Source organism: Saccopteryx bilineata, chromosome 3, assembly GCF_036850765.1.
Source record: "Saccopteryx bilineata isolate mSacBil1 chromosome 3, mSacBil1_pri_phased_curated, whole genome shotgun sequence".
NCBI classification, from domain to species: domain Eukaryota; kingdom Metazoa; phylum Chordata; class Mammalia; order Chiroptera; family Emballonuridae; genus Saccopteryx; species Saccopteryx bilineata.
This window is the reverse complement of record NC_089492.1, coordinates 119,646,236-119,664,489: the sequence shown is the minus strand read 5'-3', so window position 1 is coordinate 119,664,489 and position 18,254 is coordinate 119,646,236. Positions and strand designations below refer to the sequence as shown.

Sequence of the window (18,254 nt, the reverse complement as noted above, 5' to 3'; positions counted from 1 at the left end):
ATTTTTTTTGCTCTTTAGATTCCACAGATAAGTGAAATCATATGGTACTTGTCTTTTTCTGACTATTCACTTAAGATAACGCCCTCTAGGTCCATCCATACTAATCAAAAATGTTAAGATTTAATTTTTTTTGTGGCCAACTAATACTCTATTCTATATATGTACATGCCACAGCTTTTTTATCTATTTGTCTATGATGCACACTTGAGTTGCTTCCAGATTTTGGCTATTGTAAATAATGCTACAGTGAACATAGGGATGCATAAATTTTTTCTAATTAATATTTTGGATTTCTTTGGATATGTAACCAGAAGTGGAATGCTGGATCCTAAGGCAGTTCCATTTTTAATTTTTTGAGGAAACTTCATACTGTTTTTCATAGTGGCTGCACCAGTCTTCATTCCCATCAAGTGCAGGAGGGTTCCCTTTTCTCCACATGGTAACCAATACTTATTTATTGATTTATTGATAACCATTCTGACAAGTATAAGGTGATCTCTCATTGTGGTTTTAATTTGCATTTCTCTGATGATTAGTGACACTGAGCATTTTCTTTTTTTTTTTTTTAATAAATTTTTATTAATGGTAATGGGATGACATTAATAAATCAGGGTACATATATTCAAAGAAAACATGTCTAGGTTATTTTTTCATTCAATTATGTTGCGTACCCCTCGCCCAAAGTCAGATTGTCCTCCGCCAACCTCTATCTAGTTCTCTGTGCCCCTCCCCCTCCCCCTAACTCTCTCCCTCCCTCCCTCCCATGTCCTCCCTCCCCCCACCCCTGGTAACCACCACACTCTTGTCCATGTCTCTTAGTCTCATTTTTATGTTCCACCAATGTATGGAATCATGTAGTTCTTGTTTTTTTCTGATTTACTTATTTCACTCCTTATAATGTTATCAAGATCCCACCATTTTGCTGTAAATGATCTGATGTCATCATTTCTGACGAGATCGGGCGCGTTCAGGGTGGTATGGCCGTAGACGATGATGTCATCATTTCTTATGGCTGAGTACTATTCCATAGTGTATATGTGCCACATCTTCTTTATCCAGTCTTCTATTGAAGGGCTTTTTGGTTGTTTCCACGTCTTGGCCACTGTGAACAGTGCTGCAATGAACATGGGGCTACATGTGTCTTCACGTATCAATGTTTCTGAGTTTTTGGGGTATATACCCAGTAGAGGGATTGCTGGGTCATAAGGTAGTTCTATTTGCAGTTTTTTGAGGAACCACCATACTTTCCTCCATAATGGTTGTACTACTTTACAGTCCCACCAACAGTGAATGAGGGTTCCTTTTTCTCCACAGCCTCTCCAACATTTGCTATTACCCATCTTGTTGATAATAGCTAATCTAACAGGGGTGAGGTGGTATCTCATTGTAGTTTTGATTTGCATTTCTCTAATAACTAATGAAGCTGAGCATCTTTTCATATATCTGTTGGCCATTTGTATCTCTTCCTGGGAGAAGTGTCTGTTCATGTCCTCTTCCCATTTTTTTATTGGATTGTTTGTTTGTTTGTTGTTGAGTTTTATGAGTTCTTTGTATATTTTGGATATTAGGCCCTTATCTGAGCTATTGTTTGAAAATATCATTTCCCATTTAGTTGGCTGTCTGTTTATTTTTATATCAGTTTCTCTTGCTGAGCAAAAACTTTTTATTCTGATGTAGTCCCATTCATTTATCTTTGCCTTCACTTCTCTTGCCATTGGAGTCAAGTTCATAAAATGTTCTTTAAAACCCAGGTCCATGATTTTAGTACCTATGTCTTCTTCTATGTACTTTATTGTTTCAGGTCTTATATTTAGGTCTTTGATCCATTTTGAATTAATTTTAGTACACGGGGACAGGCTGTAGTCGAGTTTCATTCTTTTGCATGTGGCTTTCCAGTTTTCCCAACACCATTTGTTGAAGAGGCTTTCTTTTCTCCATTGTGTGTTGTTGGCCCCTTTATCAAAGATTATTTGACCATATATATGTGGTTTTATTTCTGGGCTTTCTATTCTGTTCCATTGGTCTGAGTGTCTATTTTTCTGCCAATACCATGCTGTTTTGATTATCGTGGCCCTATAATATAGTTTAAAGTGAGGTATTGTAATGCCCCCAGCTTCATTCTTTTTCCTTAGGATTGTTTTGGCTATTCGGGTTTTTTTATAGTTCCATATAAATCTGATGATTTTTTGTTCCATTTCTTTAAAAAATCTCATAGGGATTTTGATGGGAATTGCATTAAATTTATAAATTGCTTTGGGTAATATGGCCATTTTGATTATATTTATTCTTCCTATCCAAGAACAAGGAATATTTTTCCATCTCATTGTATCTTTTTCGATTTCCCTTAACAATGCTTTGTAATTTTCATTATATAGGTCCTTTACGTTCTTTGTTATGTTTATTCCTAGGTATTTTATTTATTTTGTTGCAATCGTGAAGGGGATTATTTTTTTGAGTTCGTTTTCTAATATTTCATTGTTGGCATATAGAAAGGCTATGGACTTTTGTATGTTAATTTTGTATCCTGCGACCTTACTGTATTGGTTTATTGTTTCTAATAATCTTTTTGTGGAGTCCTTCGGGTTTTCGATGTATAGGATCATATCATCAGCAAAAAGTGATACCTTTACTTCTTCTTTTCCGATATGGATGCCTTTTATTTCTTTGTCTTGTCTGATTGCTCTGGCCAGAACTTCTAGCACCACGTTAAATAAGAGTGGAGAGAGTGGACAACCCTGTCTTGTTCCTGATTTAAGGTAGAAAGTCCTCAGTTTTATGCCGTTTAATAGGATGTTGGCTGATGGTTTATCATATATGGCCTTTATCATGTTGAGATATTTTCCTTCTATACCCATTTTGTTGCGAGTCTTAAACATAAAATTGTGTTGTATTTTATCAAAAGCCTTTTCTGCGTCTATTGATAAGATCCTGTGGTTTTTGTTCTTTGTTTTGTTGATATGGTGTATTACGTTAACCGTTTTGCATATGTTGAACCATCCTTGAGATTCTGGGATGAATCCCACTTGATCATGATGTATTATTTTTTTAATATGTTGTTGTATTCGGTTTGCCAGTATTTTGTTTAGTATTTTAGCATCTGTATTCATTAGAGATATTGGTCTGTAGTTTTCTTTTTTTGTGCCATCCTTGCCAGGTTTTGGTATGAGGGTTATGTTGGCCTCATAAAATGTGTTTGGAAGTATTGCTTTTTCTTCAATTTTTTGGAAGACTTTGAGTAGAATAGGAACCAAGTCTTCTTTGAATGTTTGATAGAATTCACTAGTATAACCGTCTGGGCCTGGACTTTTATTTTGGGGGAGGTTTTTAATAGTTTTTCTATTTCCTCCCTGCTGATTGGTCTGTTTAGGCTTTCTGCTTCTTCATGGCTCAGTCTAGGAAGGTTGTATTGTTCTAGGAATTTATCCATTTCTTCTAGATTGTTGTATTTGGTGGCATATAATTTTTCATAGTATTCTACAATAATTCTTTGTATATCTATGATCTCTGTGGTGATCTCTCCTCTTTCATTTTGGATTTTATTTATTTGAGTCCTGTGCCTTTTTTCCTTGGTGAGTCTTGCCAAGGGTTTGTCAATTTTGTTGATCTTTTCAAAGAACCAGCTCCTTGTTTTATTGATTTTTTCTATAGTTTTTCTGTTCTCTATTTCATTTATTTCTGCTCTGATTTTTATTATCTCCTTTCTTCGGCTGGTTTTGGGTTGTCTTTGTTCTTCTTTTTCTAGTTCCTTGAGGTGTGAAGTTAAGTGATTTACTTGGGCTCTCTCTTGTTTGTTCATATAGGCCTGAAGTGATATGAACTTTCCTCTTATTACTGCTTTTGCTGCATCCCAGAGATTCTGATATGTCGTATTTTCATTTTCATTTGTCTGTATATATCTTTTGATCTCTGCGCTTATTTCTTCTTTGACCCATTCATTTTTTAGAAGTATGTTGTTTAGTTTCCACATTTTTGTGGGTTTTTCCCCCTCTTTTTTGCAGTTGAATTCTAGTTTCAAGGCTTTATGATCAGAAAATATGCTTGGTACAATTTCAGTTTTTCTAAATTTGCTGATATTGTCTTTGTGGCCCAACATATGGTCAATTCTTGAGAATGTTCCATGTACACTAGAGAAAAATGTATACTCTGTCGCTTTGGGATGAAGTGTCCTGTAGATGTCTATCATATCCAGGTGTTCTAGTATTTCGTTTAAGGCCACTATATCTTTATTGATTCTCTGTTTGGATGACCGATCTAGAGCCGTCAGCGGTGTATTGAGGTCTCCAAGTATGATTGTATTTTTGTTAGTTTTTGTTTTAAGGTCAAGAAGTAGCTGTCTTATATATTTTGGTGCTCCTTGGTTTGGTGCATATATATTAAGGATTGTTATGTCTTCTTGATTCAACTTCCCCTTAATCATTATGAAATGACCATTTTTGTCTCTGAGTACTTTTTCTGTCTTGTAGTCAGCATTATTAGATATGAGTATTGCTACACCTGCTTTTTTGGGGTGTTGTTTGCTTGGAGTATTGTTTTCCAGCCTTTCACTTTGAATTTGTTTTTATCCTTGTTGCTTAGATGTGTTTCTTGTAGGCAGCATATAGTTGGATTTTCTTTTTTAATCCATTCTGCTACTCTGTGTCTTTTTATTGGTAAGTTTAATCCATTTACATTTAGTGTAATTATTGACACTTGTGGGTTCCCTACTGCCATTTTATAAATTGCTTTCTGTTAGTTTTGTATCTTGTTTGATTGTTCCCTTTTGTTTTTCTATCATTTGTTTTTGTTTGTTTGTATTCCATACTTCTTTCCTCTGTTGCTACCTTTTTAAAGTCATGTGTTTTTGTGGTGGTTTTTTCAAGGGTGGTTACCATTAAGTAATGAAAAGGGTACCTACCATATTCATTGTAGTACCCTATCTTATGAGTATTTCTGCACTTCATCGTCCTTTGCTACTGTTAATCTCCATCCTCTCCCCCCTTTTTTTCCTTTGTTGTCACAGTTTAAGTTTGGTTTTATTGTGTTCTTGGTGGAGCTGTTACTTGTGGTGTTGTTTTCTTTTGTTCTTTGAATCTGGTTGGAAAACCCCCTTTAGTATTTCCTGGAGTGGGGGCTTTCTGCTGATAAATTCTCTCATCTTTTCTGTATTTGTGAATGTTTTTATATCTCCTTCGTACTTGAAGGATAGCTTTGATGGGTATAGTATTCTTGGCTGAAAGTTCCTCTCTTTCAGGGCTTTAAATATTGGAGTCCACTCTCTTCTAGCTTGTAGAGTTTCTGCTGAGAAATCTGATGATAATCTAATAGGCCTTCCTTTATATGTTGTACTCTTCTTTTCCCTGGCTGCCTTGAGAATTTTTCTTTGTCATTGGTTTGTGTCATCTTTATTATGATGTGCCTTGGAGTGGGTTTGTTGGGGTTAAGAAAACTCGGTGTTCTGTCTGCTTCTTGAATTTGAGGCTTTAGTTCTTTCCACAGGCTTGGGAAGTTCTCGTCTATTATTTGTTTGAGTATATTCTCCATTCCATTTTCTTTCTCTTCTCCCTCTGATATACCTATTATTCTTATGTTATTCTTTCTGATGGAGTCAGACAATTCCTGTAGGGCTTTCTCGTTTTTTATTATTTTTGAGTCTCTTTCTTCTCTCTGTTGTGCCTCAAGTTGTTTGTCTTCTATTTCACTAATCCTATCTTCAATCTGGGCTGTTCTGTTAGCTAAGCTTGTTACCTCGTTTTTCAGCTCGTGAATTGAGTTTTTCATTTCTGTTTGATTTGTTTTTATAGTTTCAATTTTTTTGGTAATATATTCTTTGTGTTCATTGAGTTGTTTTCTGATCTCCCTGTATTGCCTTTCTGTGTTTTCTTGTATATCTCTGAGTATTTTTAAGATTTCTATTTTAAATTCTCTGTCATTTAGCTCCAAGGCTTCCAATATGTTAAGTCTTTTCTCCATAGATTTTTCCACATCTATTTGTGTTACTTCTCTTTCTTTTGTATCCATAATATTCGATTTCCTCTTTCTTATTGGCATCTGAGGGTGGTCTTGTTGATAGCACTAATTAAAATTAATAAAGAGTAAAAAGTAAAAAACAAAAAACAAAAAAAAGGTAAAACACCCCACAAAAAAAAACAGTAATAATTTATTATTTCCCCCTTTTTTCTTTCTTCTCTTTCCCTCCTCTCCCCTCCTCAGGGAAATATCGTGCCTATAATGGAGGGCCTGATTTGGGGTGAAGAGTTCAAGGGGCAAAAAAAGGGAATTGGGACCTACTAAATGCAAAAAAAAAAGGAAGAAAATCTTAGACAAGCATAAGATGATTTGCTTGTAAGTGATGGTCAACTAAGAGATATAATGAGAGGGATAAGGGAACCAGAAAAAAGGACCAAAAAAAGAATAATAAAGAAGAAAAAAATAAAAATAATAAGTAAAAATCTGTTGTATTAAGTGAAGCGAAGACTAAATACAATGGAGACCTTGGGTTGGGAGGACCCAAAATGCCACAAAAATAAACAAACAAGAAAAAAAACAAAAACAAAAGCAAAAAAGAAAAATAAAGCCAAAAAAAGCCTTGAGTCCCAAATTAACTAATTTGTTCATGATTGAGGATTCAATGGGAGGAAAGTAAAACGAGAAAAGAAAAAACGAATAGAAAGGAAAAAATAAGAAAAAGAGAAAAACGAAGGAAGAAATAAAAAAGGAAGAGAAAAAAACAAAATAAAGCAAAACAAAAAAAAACAAAAGAGGAGAGAGTGAGAGTTAAGTGTTTTGGAGTATAACCTTAAAGGAGGGTGAGGATGAAGAAGAGAAATAAAATGTAACACTCATGGGTAGTGTAGTTCAAGAAAAGGGAAGCATAAGATAGGCAGAGAATAGAAGGACCGAGGTGGAGGAAATAAAGGCAATAAGATAGAAGAAACAAACAACAACAACAAAAATTAGTGGAACAAGTTGTAAAGTCTGTGGATTTTTCTTGATTTTGAGAGGTTAACTTCTTCCTTTTTCTTTTCTCTCCCTCTTCCTGGTCGGTGACTCTGTACCCCAGGTTCTGCCCCTGTGTCACACTTCGGTAGGGATTTGCAGTTGATGGGATTCTATGGCAATGTCATATAATTGGCTTTAGTCTTGCTGGTAGTCAAGGCTTGTTGGCGTTTGCAGGGTCCAACGATGAGAGAGTTTGCTTTCCTGGATTCTCTCTCCTACTCCCCCCTTCCTGAATTAGCAGCCTGGTGATCCAGCTATAAGGCTGCAACTGCTTCTGCCTGGGGAGTAAGAGGCTCAAAGAGCTGGGAAATCCCCACTCTATCTCCACTCAGTGCAAGGCTTTGGGAAAGGCTCTGGCAGTCAGGGCCTCCAGTGTAATCAGGCGGGGGTGGGAGTCAATTGTTGTCAAGGTGACTGTTCAGCGCCTAGCATTCAGTTGGACCTCTCAACCCAGGCTTTCCACACTTTGTAGCCTGTTTTGGCTGGGAAGAAGAGGCACTAGTCTCTGCTTGCGACTAGTGTAGTATAGATTTTATTATCTGCCAAGTCCTTCTTGTTAGCGTTTATCCCTGAATATGGAGGCTCTATCAATCAGAATTTGTCCCCGCCCCTTTAGCGAGAGGCACTAAAAAATATCACACCTCTTGTCTTGGGTCGCTGAACTGAGAGAGATCTTATCAATTAGAACCGAGGGTGCGCAGATTTCATGGGTTAAGCTAATTTCAGTGATTGGGTCACAGCTGTGATCCTGAAGGTATTTTAGGCTGCCTGCGCGCGCCCCTCCCCCAGCGCTTGATTGTTAGCTTGAATGGCTGGGTGAGGTGCCCCGCCCACGGAGAGAATCTCCCAAGTAGGGAAGACCACCCTGGTGCCTCTCCTGCTCACCCTGCCACTGGCGGCTGGATCGCACCAGGCGCAGGATAATGGAGCACCCTGGCTGTGCGGGCCAGTAGGGCGCTCTGGGCGCGAATGGGGTGCTCTGGGCACCGGTGGCTGGCGACTCTCACTCGCAGTGCACGGGCCGCTGGGAACGCTAGCGGTGCTCACTCTGCAACTGTACCGGGTGCGTGCCAGCGGCTGCTCGCTGCTCCGGAGTGTGGGCGGTGCTCACTCTGCAACTGTACCGGGTGCGTGCCAGCGGCTGCTTGCTGCTCCGGAGTGTGGGCGGTGCTCGCTCTGCAACCGGACCAGGCGCGCGGCTCCCGAGTGTGGGCGGTGCTCGCTCTGCAACCGGACCGGGCGTGCGCCCGCGGCTGCTCGCGGCTCCCGAGTGTGGGCTGACTCACCACAGGCGCACTCCCTCGCGGCTTGAATGAACGGTCCCTGCGGTAGCTTCCTCCACACCCTCGTCTCTCAGATTCAAGTGATAACAGTCCTTTCGCTTTCAGGTTGTGTGGAACTCCGGAATGCTCCGAGGATAAATTTTTCTGTTTCTAGTTGATAAATTTGTTGTGATTTAGGGGAGATCTGTCGGACGCGCTGCTCATGGCGCCATTTCCGTGACGTCACTCCTCACTGAGCATTTTCTCATATGCCTTTTGGTCATCAGTATGTCCTCTTTGGAGAAGTGTAAATTCAGTTTCCCTGCCCATTTTTTAATTGTATATATTATTATTATTTATTGGTGTTGCGATGTATGAGCTCTTTATACATTTTAGGTATTAACCCCTTATTGAATGTATCATTAGCAAATCTCTTCTTCCATTCTATAGGTTGTCTTTTTTCTTTTTCTTTTTTGAAGATGGTTTTCTTTGCTGTGCAAAAACATTTTAATTTGATGTAGTCTCCTTTGTTTATTTTTTCTTGTTTTCCCTTGCCTGAGGAGATGTGTAAGAGAAAATGTGGCTACAAGAAATGTCAGAGATTTTACTGGCCATGTTTTCTTCTAAGCTGTAGTTTCTTTTAATGGAAAATGGTATATTTTAAACTCAAGCTTGGGAGCTAGGGATAATATATTATTGTTACCCTGTCATTGTTTCTAGGGGTCTTCAGTAGAGAGAACTAGAGATTTTATATACATGTATTCAAAGTGAGTTCATGTTGATACTTGTAATTTAAATTCAAGATTATAAGGTTTTTAATTTAACCTCTTCTATACATCTGTATCTTCTCTCTTTCATGCCAGAAATCCTAGTGCAGGAACATAGGAGTTGAATTATAATATCTCAAAATTACTTGTTTATCCCACAGTCCACACTTAACAGTCTCACAATAATCATAATATTACTACTAATATAAACTACTGAGAACATTCAAAGACTTTTTGCCTGTGTGTTTACTTGTTTCTCCCCTTCCACTTTTAAATAGTTGTAGTTTATGTATTTACATTATTGGAGCATGTAGTCATTACATACAGTGCTCTCTTTTAATCCTCATCTAGTCCTCTATGGCAGTGGTTTTCAACTGCCAGTCTGCAGACCACTGTCAGTCTGCAGAAGAGTTTACCACGCTGCTGTTGTATGAAGATTATAGAATCTGTAATTGTTGGGTCTATAAGCTTCACACAACATCAGGGTGATTCACTCTTTCACAAACCATCTGTTGGAAAACACTATTCTGTAGACTGACCAGTGGTAGTGCAGTGGATTGAGCATTGGCCTGGAACTCTTGACAGTCTGAAACCCCAAGGTTGCTGGCTTGAGTGTGGGCTCTTTGGCTTGAGCACAGGCTTGCCAGCTTGAGTGCATGGTTGCCGGCTTGAGTGTGGAATCATCAACATGACCCAAGGGTAGCTGGCTTGAGTCCAAAGTTTCCTGGCTTGAGTCCAAGGTTGCTGGCTTGAAGCCCAAGTTGGCTGGCTTGAACAATGGATCACTAACTTGGCTTGCCCCCCCCCCCCCTGCCCTGGTCAAGGCACATAAGAGAAGCAATCAGTAAGCAACTAAAGTGAAGCAGCTACAAGAGATGCTTCTCATCTTTCTCCTCTCCCTCCCACTCCCCACCCCCTGCCTGTCTCTCACTCTAAAAAAGAAAGAAAAGGAAGGAAGGAAGGGAGGGAGGGAGAGAGGGAGAGAGAGAGAGAGAGAGAGAGAGAGAGAGAGAGAAAGAAAAGAAAGAAAGAGAGAGAGGAAGGAAGGAAGGAAGGAAGGAAGGAAGGAAGGAAGGAAGGAAGGAAGGAAGGAAGGAAGGAAGGAAGGAAAAGAAAAGAGAAAGAAAGAAAGAAAGAAAGAAAGAAAGAAAGAGAGAGAGAGAGAGAGAGAGAGAGGAAGAAAAACACTGCTCTATGAGTTTTGGTTTTGCTATTTAGTTGAACTGCCTCTTTTCCATGTGGATTTAGAGAGATTGACCACTGTAGTGCTGTCAGTGCCAGTGTGCCAGAACACATTCGTGGTCATGATAAACACTTAGTTTGAACCAACATTTGTGAAAAGTTTAAGGCAAATGTATGCATTGGAAAACAACTATTACTATTTTGTTTTTACTTGATATATTTGGGTAAGTGAAGATGAGCAATAGGGCACTCTTATTCACTGCTTATTGGAAGTAAATTAGTAAGTCACTATGGAGAGCAACTTAGAACAGCTAATATGATTGAAGGTGTGAGTCCCCTATACTAAGAAAAATTGGAATCTCCACCTGCACAAGGAGACACATAGAATAATGTTAATAGCAACAGTTTTTTTTTAATATTTGAGTTTATTCTTCATTTAATTTTTAAAACACTATTATAGTTGAATATTAAAACAAAAAATAATAGTAGCTAGTGAGCATATTATGATTATAGTTCTTCACTCATTCACTACAGTATACAGAAGGCCAGCAGTGAGTGTGTTCATTGGCCCCGTTGAGAGGTCTGACGCTGAACACCATCCCGAGGATAATGCTAATCATCCTCATATGCTTTTCCATTGTAATGGCACCGTCTTTCCTGATTTGTATCAAGGCCCACCAGTTCTACCTGGTCCATTTCATCAGTGTCTTCTGCGTCCCTCTTTTCAGGTCAGAGTTTTTCCAACTGAGAAAGTTTATTAGGAGAGAGAAAGCCATTCTCAGGAAACTTCACCCTAAATTCAATGATTAAGCGACCCTTTCATATGGTCAGTGATAAATTGGCGTGCCTTCATTTGGCACTCCCTTGATATCTCTATGCTTGACCATGACCCAGGTGAGAGGGGGTGACTATGGTTCAGTTGTCAAGAGTAGCTATTTATTGGCTTTTGGAAGCCGCTTGATGCTTTAGCCATCTGTCTGCCCATACATATGAAAGGCCTTCCCCTCATGGAGTGAAGACAGCGTGGTCCTTCTGATCTAAAACAATGATACCATCTCCTGGCTCCAGTCCTGGTTCTTGGTCTCCTTCACCCTGGAATGTTATCTTCTGGTCATCTTTCATATCTTTGTCAATATGAACTTCTAGAATCTTCTTTGTAACTATCTTCCTTCCATTGCAGCTTTTACATCTGTCTTTAGGACTGATCCATTCCCCATGGCCCTGGCACTCCATGCACACAGACTGAATTTGCTGAACAATTCCAGGGCCTATCTGATGAATTTTTATCTGCATCCCAGTCCCTCAGCAACTGGAACAGTACTCTACTCCTTTCTCACCACCTTGGCCTTCATATCTGTCACAAATCGCATTCGTTTTCAGAGCTAGTTTTTTGTTGCACCATTATATAAATTTTCTAAATTTACTGAGAACTGATGCACAACATTTTTACCTTTCCTTTCTCTCCACATCCTTCCTCCTCTAAAAAACGTATCAAAGATGTCCATGGGGGAGACAAATCCGCTACCTGCGCCACCTCCTATAATTGTTTGTTCTCCTCCTTTGTCATATAATTCCCTTTTTTTTTGCATGAAAAAGCACTTCATAAGCTTGAGGAATCTGTTTAAAATTCTCTCCTTTATTTGGATTCTTATCAGGATGGTACTTCAAGGTAAAGTTCCTGTAAGCTTTTTTCAGTTCTTCCTGGATGGCATTGGGTTTGACCCCAAAAACATCATAATCTTTTTTTTCCCCACCATTTTTGACAAGCAGTGAGCAGGCAGAGGCTGGTGTGGAGGAGTGGGAAACAGTGCGTTGTCCACATTTCCGAAAGCCCCCGCTCCTCTGCCTCTCATTGAGTGTTCCTGAAAGTTCCCGCAACATTGTTTTTAATAGTAAAAAAAATAGAAACAACTGTATGTCCAGGAATAGGAGAATGAAAACAGATTTTTGGTATGGTGTTCAGAGGATAGAATACTATACAGAAGCTGAAATGAGGGAACTAGAGCTGTATGCTTAAATCCCAATAGAGGAATTGAGCAAAACAGAATAACTGTATGATACAGTATAACATTTATATAACATTTAAAAAGATTCAAAACAATCCTCTGTGATTTTTAGGAAAATTATGGATTGAAGTAGTAATGATATGATAGGAATAAATGCCAGATTCATAATAGCACTGCCTCTGGGGAGAGAAGGAAAGGGATGAGACCTGCCAGGTTTCAACTGTATCTGATATTTTAATTCTTTAGAAAAATTATAGCAAAAGGATATTTCATAAAGCTGGTTTCATATATATCATAGTTTTCTCTTTACTTGTATGTGTCTCTTTAATGTTTCACAATAAAGATTTAAAAATAAATATGCCTTTTAAAGATTTTTGCAAAGTGAGGATGAGGAATATAGATGTGTGAAGCCAGTAACCACGGCCACCATCACAGCCGCCTGGCCCATGCAGGTTCACATTGGATTCAGACAGTCGGTAAAGAAACAATGGAGCCAAAAACTGGTGGGCCATCATCTTTAATCCTAGCTTGCACCCGGCGAGCAAGTAAAAACACACACAGGGCTCCAAAACCCACTCATTCAGTGCTCACAAAGCTACTGACTCATCCGAGTTTCCTAGAATCAAAGGTTTCTAGCTCATCAGCCTTATTCACTTCTGTTCCTCATCTCCTTCCTTCCTTCTTCCTGCACAAACTCTGCACAAACTGGCTTCTCACTTAGCACTCCACCATTTTGGCTGCTTCTCCTGCCCTCCTCCACGTGGCCTCTCTCTGCTCTCCTCTCTGCTCTCTCCTTTAATGCTAATCTCAGGAACTAAGAGAGCAAGTTTCCCACTCTGCACCCATTTTATAGCGTAGAAATCAAAACCTTTAATCCAATATACAAAATAAGGAAGTCTCTGATACAAAGTCACTTATTTGAGGCATGATGGGATTGTACCACCCCACATCAAAAAGGGTGGGAAAAGCTTAGTCCTAAAACCAAGCCCCAGGCTACAAGGAACCTGCCTGCCCACAGCCCACCCCCAATACACATTAATATCACCTGGGCAACAGGCTTCCATGTGGGCAGCGCCATCTTTAACAAAGTGAGCATAATATATTTTATCTGCCCAACAAGATGTAAGAATGAATTCTAATGATAAGCTAAAATTGTGGTTTCTGCATTATTTTTTTAATAACCTGGGTACCCACTGGTGAAAGTTTTTAATTCTGGAAAAGGAAACTCTAAATAAACTTTTTCCTGATTTACATATTGGATGATTTTAAAGGGGTCATAATAGGTACCATCTGTATCCAAAAATGAATGAGAATTTTGAGCCTATTTCCAGTTCACTATTACTGCTTTTTGATTTTTGTGCATTCTTTTTTTAATATATATTTTTTTATTTATTTTGCTCTACCCAGCAAGGCTATCATTTATTATTTTTTTATTTTTATTAATTTTAGTTTGTGTGAATGTGGATTCAAGTGTACCACTCAGTATAACACCCTCACATCCCACCCATAAGGTCCCTATTATACCCCATAACTCCCTCCCCCCCTTCCCTCTGGGATTTCCTGTTCTGTTATATGTATCTATGTGTTATGTATATATAATTTCACTAATCCCTTCACCTTCTCTGATCCCATCCCCTCATCCCCATTGCCTCTGACAGCTGTCCCTCTGCTCCCTGTGACCCCGCCTCTGCCTCTATTCCATTCCTCAGTTTACTTTGTTCATTAGATTCCACATGTAAGTGAGATCATATAATATATGTCTTTCTATGCCTGGCTTATTTCACTTAGCATAATGATCTCCAGGTCCATCCATGCCATTGCAAAAGGTAAGATTTCCTTCTTCCTTCTTTTTCATGGCCACATAGTATTCTATCATGTTTATAACCACAGCTTTTTAATCCACTCGTCCACTGATGAACACTTGGGCTAGTTCCAGATCTTGGCTATTGTAAATAATGCTGCAATAAACATGAGGGTGCACATTTTCTTTTGAATCAGTGATTTGGTATTCTTAGGATATACTCCTAAAAGTGAGGTAGCTGGGTCAAAAGGCATTTCCATATTTCATTTTTTGAGGAAACACCATTATGTTTTCTACAGTCTGCATTCCCACCAGCAGTGCAGGAGGGTTCCCTTTTCTCCACATCCTCGCCGGCACTTACTCTGTGTTGTTTTGTTAATGAGTACCATTCTGACAGGTGTGAAGTGGTATCTCATTGTGGTTTTAATTTGCATTTCGCTGATGAATAGTGACCTTGAACATTTCTTCATATGACTATTGGCTATCTGTATGTCCTCTTTAGAGAAGTATCGATTCAATTCCTTTACCTATTTTTGTTTACCTTCCTGGTGTTGAGTTTTAGAAGTTCTTTATAAATTTTGGTTATTAACCTCTTATCAGACGTATTGGTGAGTATGTTCTCCCATTATGGGTTATCTTTTTATTTTATTAATAGTGTCTTTTGCTGTGTAAAGCTTTTTAGTTTGATATGGTCCCATTTGTTTATTTTGTCCTTTATTTTACCTGCCCGTGAAGATAAATTGGCAAAAATATTGCTACAAGAGATATCGGAGAGTTTACTGTCTATGATTTCTTCCAAGATGTTTATGGTTTCAAGACTTACATTTAAGTCTTTATTTTTAATTTAAATAAATTTTTATTAATGTTAATGGGGTGACATTAATAAATCAGGGTACATATATTCAAAGAAAACATGTATAGGTTATCTTTTCATTCAATTATGTTGCATACCCATCGCCTAGAGTCAGATTGCCCTCCGTAACCCTCGATCTAGTTTTCTTTGTGCCCCTCCCCCTCCCCCTAACCCTCTCCCTCTTTCCCTCCTGTGTCCTCCCTCCCCCCACCCCTGGTAACCACCACACTCTTGTCCATGTCTCTTAGTCTCGTTTTTATGTTCCACCAATGTATGGAATCATGTAGTTCTTGTTTTTTTCTGATTTACTTATTTCACTCCATATAATGTTATCAAGATCCCACCATTTTGTTGTAAATGATCCGAAGTCATCATTTCTTATGGCCGAGTAGTATTCCATAGTGTATATGTGCCACATCTTCTTTATCTAGTCTTCTATTGAAGGACTTTTTGGTTGTTTCCATGTCTTGGCCACTGTGAACAGTGCTGCAATGAACATGGGGCTACATGTGTCTTTACGTATCAATGTTTCTGAGTTTTTGGGGTATATACCCAGTAGAGGGATTGCTGGGTCATAAGGTAGTTCTATTTTCAGTTTTTTTTATTTTTTATTTTTTATTTTTGTATTTTTCTGAAGCTGGAAACGGGGAGAGAGTGTCAGACAGACTCCCGCATGCACCCGACCGGGATCCACCCAGCACGCCCACCAGGGGAGATGCTCTGCCCACCAGGAGGCAATGCTCCGCCCCTCCGGAGCGTCGCTCTGCCGCAACCAGAGCCACTCTAGCGCCTGGGGCAGAGGCCAAGGAGCCATCCCCAGCAACCGGGCCATCTTTGCTCCAATGGAGCCTTGGCTCTGGGAGGGGAAGAGAGAGACAGAGAGGAAGGAGGGGAGGGGGGTGGAGAAGCAAATGGGCGCTTCTCCTATGTGCCCTGGCCGGGAATCGAACCCGGGTCCCCTGCACGCCAGGCCGACGCTCTACTGCTGAGCCAACCAACCAGGGCCTATTTTCAGTTTTTGAGGAACCACCATACTTTCTTCCATAATGGTTGTACTACTTTACAGTCCCACCAACAGTGGATGAGAGTTCCCTTTTCTCCGCAGCCTCTCCAACATTTGCTATTACCCGTCTTGTTGATAATAGCTAATCTAACAGGGGTGAGGTGGTATCTCATTGTAGTTTTGATTTGCATTTCTCTAATAACTAATGAAGATGAGCATCTTTTCATATATCTGTTGGCCATTTGTATTTCTTCCTGGAAGAAGTGTCTGTTCATGTCGTCTTCCCATTTTTTTATTGGATTGTTTGTTTGTTTGTTGTTGAGTTTTATGAGTTCTTTGTAAATTTTGGATATTAGGCCCTTATCTGAGCTGTTGTTTAAAAATAACATTTCCCATTTAGTTGGCTGTCTGTTTATTTTGATGTCAGTTTCTCTTGCTGAGCAAAAACTTCTTAGTCTGATGTAGTCCCATTCATTTATCTTTGCCTTCACTTCTCTTGCCAATGGAGTCAAGTTTATAAAATGTTCTTTAAAACCCAGGTCCATGAGTTTAGTACCTATTTCTTCTTCCATGTACTTTATTGTTTCAGGTCTTATATTTAGGTCTTTGATCCATTTTGAATTAATTTTAGTACACGGGGACAAGCTGTAATCGAGTTTCATTCTTTTGCATGTGGCTTTCCAGTTTTCCCAACACCATTTGTTGAAGAGGCTTTCTTTTCTCCATTGTGTGTTGTTAGCCCCTTTATCAAAGATTATTTGACCATATATATGTGGTTTTATTTCTGGGCTTTCTATTCTGTTCCATTGGTCTGAGTGTCTATTTTTCTGCCAATACCAGGCTGTTTTGATTATCGTGGCCCTATAATATAATTTGAAGTCAGGTATTGTAATGCTCCCAGCTTCATTCTTTTTTCTTAGAATTGCTTTGGCTATTCGGGGTTTTTATAGTTCCATATAAATCTGATGATTTTTTGTTCCATTTCTTTAAAAAAAAGTCATAGGAATTTTGATGGGAATTGCATTAAATTTATAAATTGCTTTGGGTAATATGGCCATTTTAATTATATTTATTCTTCCTATTCAAGAACAAGGAATATTTTTCCATCTCATTGTGTCTTTTTCTATTTCTCTTAACAATGCTTTGTAGTTTTCGTTATATAGGTCCTTTACATTCTTTGTTATGTTTTTTCCTAGGTATTTTGTTGTTGTTGTTGCAATCGTGAAGGGGATTATTTTTTTGAGTTTGTTTTTTAATATTTCATTGTTGGCATATAGAAAGGCTATGGACTTTTGTATGTTAATTTTGTATCCTGTGACCTTACTGTATTGGTTTATTGTTTCTAGTAATCTTTTTGTGGAGTCCTTCGGGATTTCAATGTATAGGATCATATCATCTGCAAAAAGTGATACCTTTACTTCTTCTTTTCCGATATGGATGCCTTTTATTTCTTTGTCTTGTCTGATTGCTCTGGCCAGAACTTCTAGCACCACGTTAAATAAGAGTGGAGAGAGTGGACAACCCTGTCTTGTTCCTGATTTAAGGTGGAAAGTCCTCAGTTTTATGCCATTTAATATGACATTGGCTGATAGTTTATCATATATGGCCTTTATCATGTTGAGATATTTTCCTTCTATACCCATTTTGTTGAGAGTCTTAAACATAAAATTGTGTTGTATTTTATCAAAAGCCTTTTCTGCGTCTATTGATAAGATCCTGTGTTTTTTGTTCTTTGTTTTGTTGATATGGTGTATTACGTTAACCGTTTTACGTATGTTGAACTATCCTTGAGATTCTGGGATGAATCCCACTTGATCATGATGTATTATTTTTTTAATATGTTGTTGTATTCGATTTTCCAGTATTTTGTTTAGTATTTTAGCATCTGTATTCGGTAGAGATATTGGTCTGTAGTTTTCTTTCTTTGTGCTGTCCTTGCCAGGTTTTGGTATGAGAGTTATGTTGGCCTCATAAAATGTGTTTGGAAGTATTGCTTCTTCAATCTTTTGGAAGACTTTCAGTAGAATAGGAACCAAGTCTTCTTTGAATGTTTGATAGAATTCACTAGTATATCCGTCTGGGTCTGGACTTTTATTTTTGGGGAGGTTTTTAATAGTTTTTTCTATTTCATCCCTGCTAATTGGTCTGTTTAGGCTTTCTGCTTCTTCATGACTCAGTCTAGGAAGGTTGTATTGTTCTAGGAATTTATCCATTTCTTCTAGATCGTTGAATTTGGTGGCATATAGTTTTTCATAGTATTCTACAATGATTCTTTGTATATCTATGATGTCTATGGTGATTTCTCCTCTTTCATTTTGGATTTTATTTATTTAGTCCTGTGCCTTTTTTCCTTGGTGAGTCTTGCCAAGGGTTTGTCAATTTTGTTGATCTTTTCAAAGAAC

General features: G+C 38.6%; 1 protein-coding gene and 1 pseudogene across 3 annotated transcripts in view; one reads left to right on the top strand and one right to left on the bottom strand.

The window, feature by feature from the left end:
• The window catches only part of WDPCP (WD repeat containing planar cell polarity effector), a 444,357-nt gene that overhangs the window by 175,426 nt on the left and 250,677 nt on the right, over nucleotides 1-18,254 (top strand). The window lies entirely within an intron of this gene.
• LOC136328623 (dnaJ homolog subfamily A member 1-like) lies at nucleotides 10,802-12,070 on the bottom strand (annotated as a pseudogene).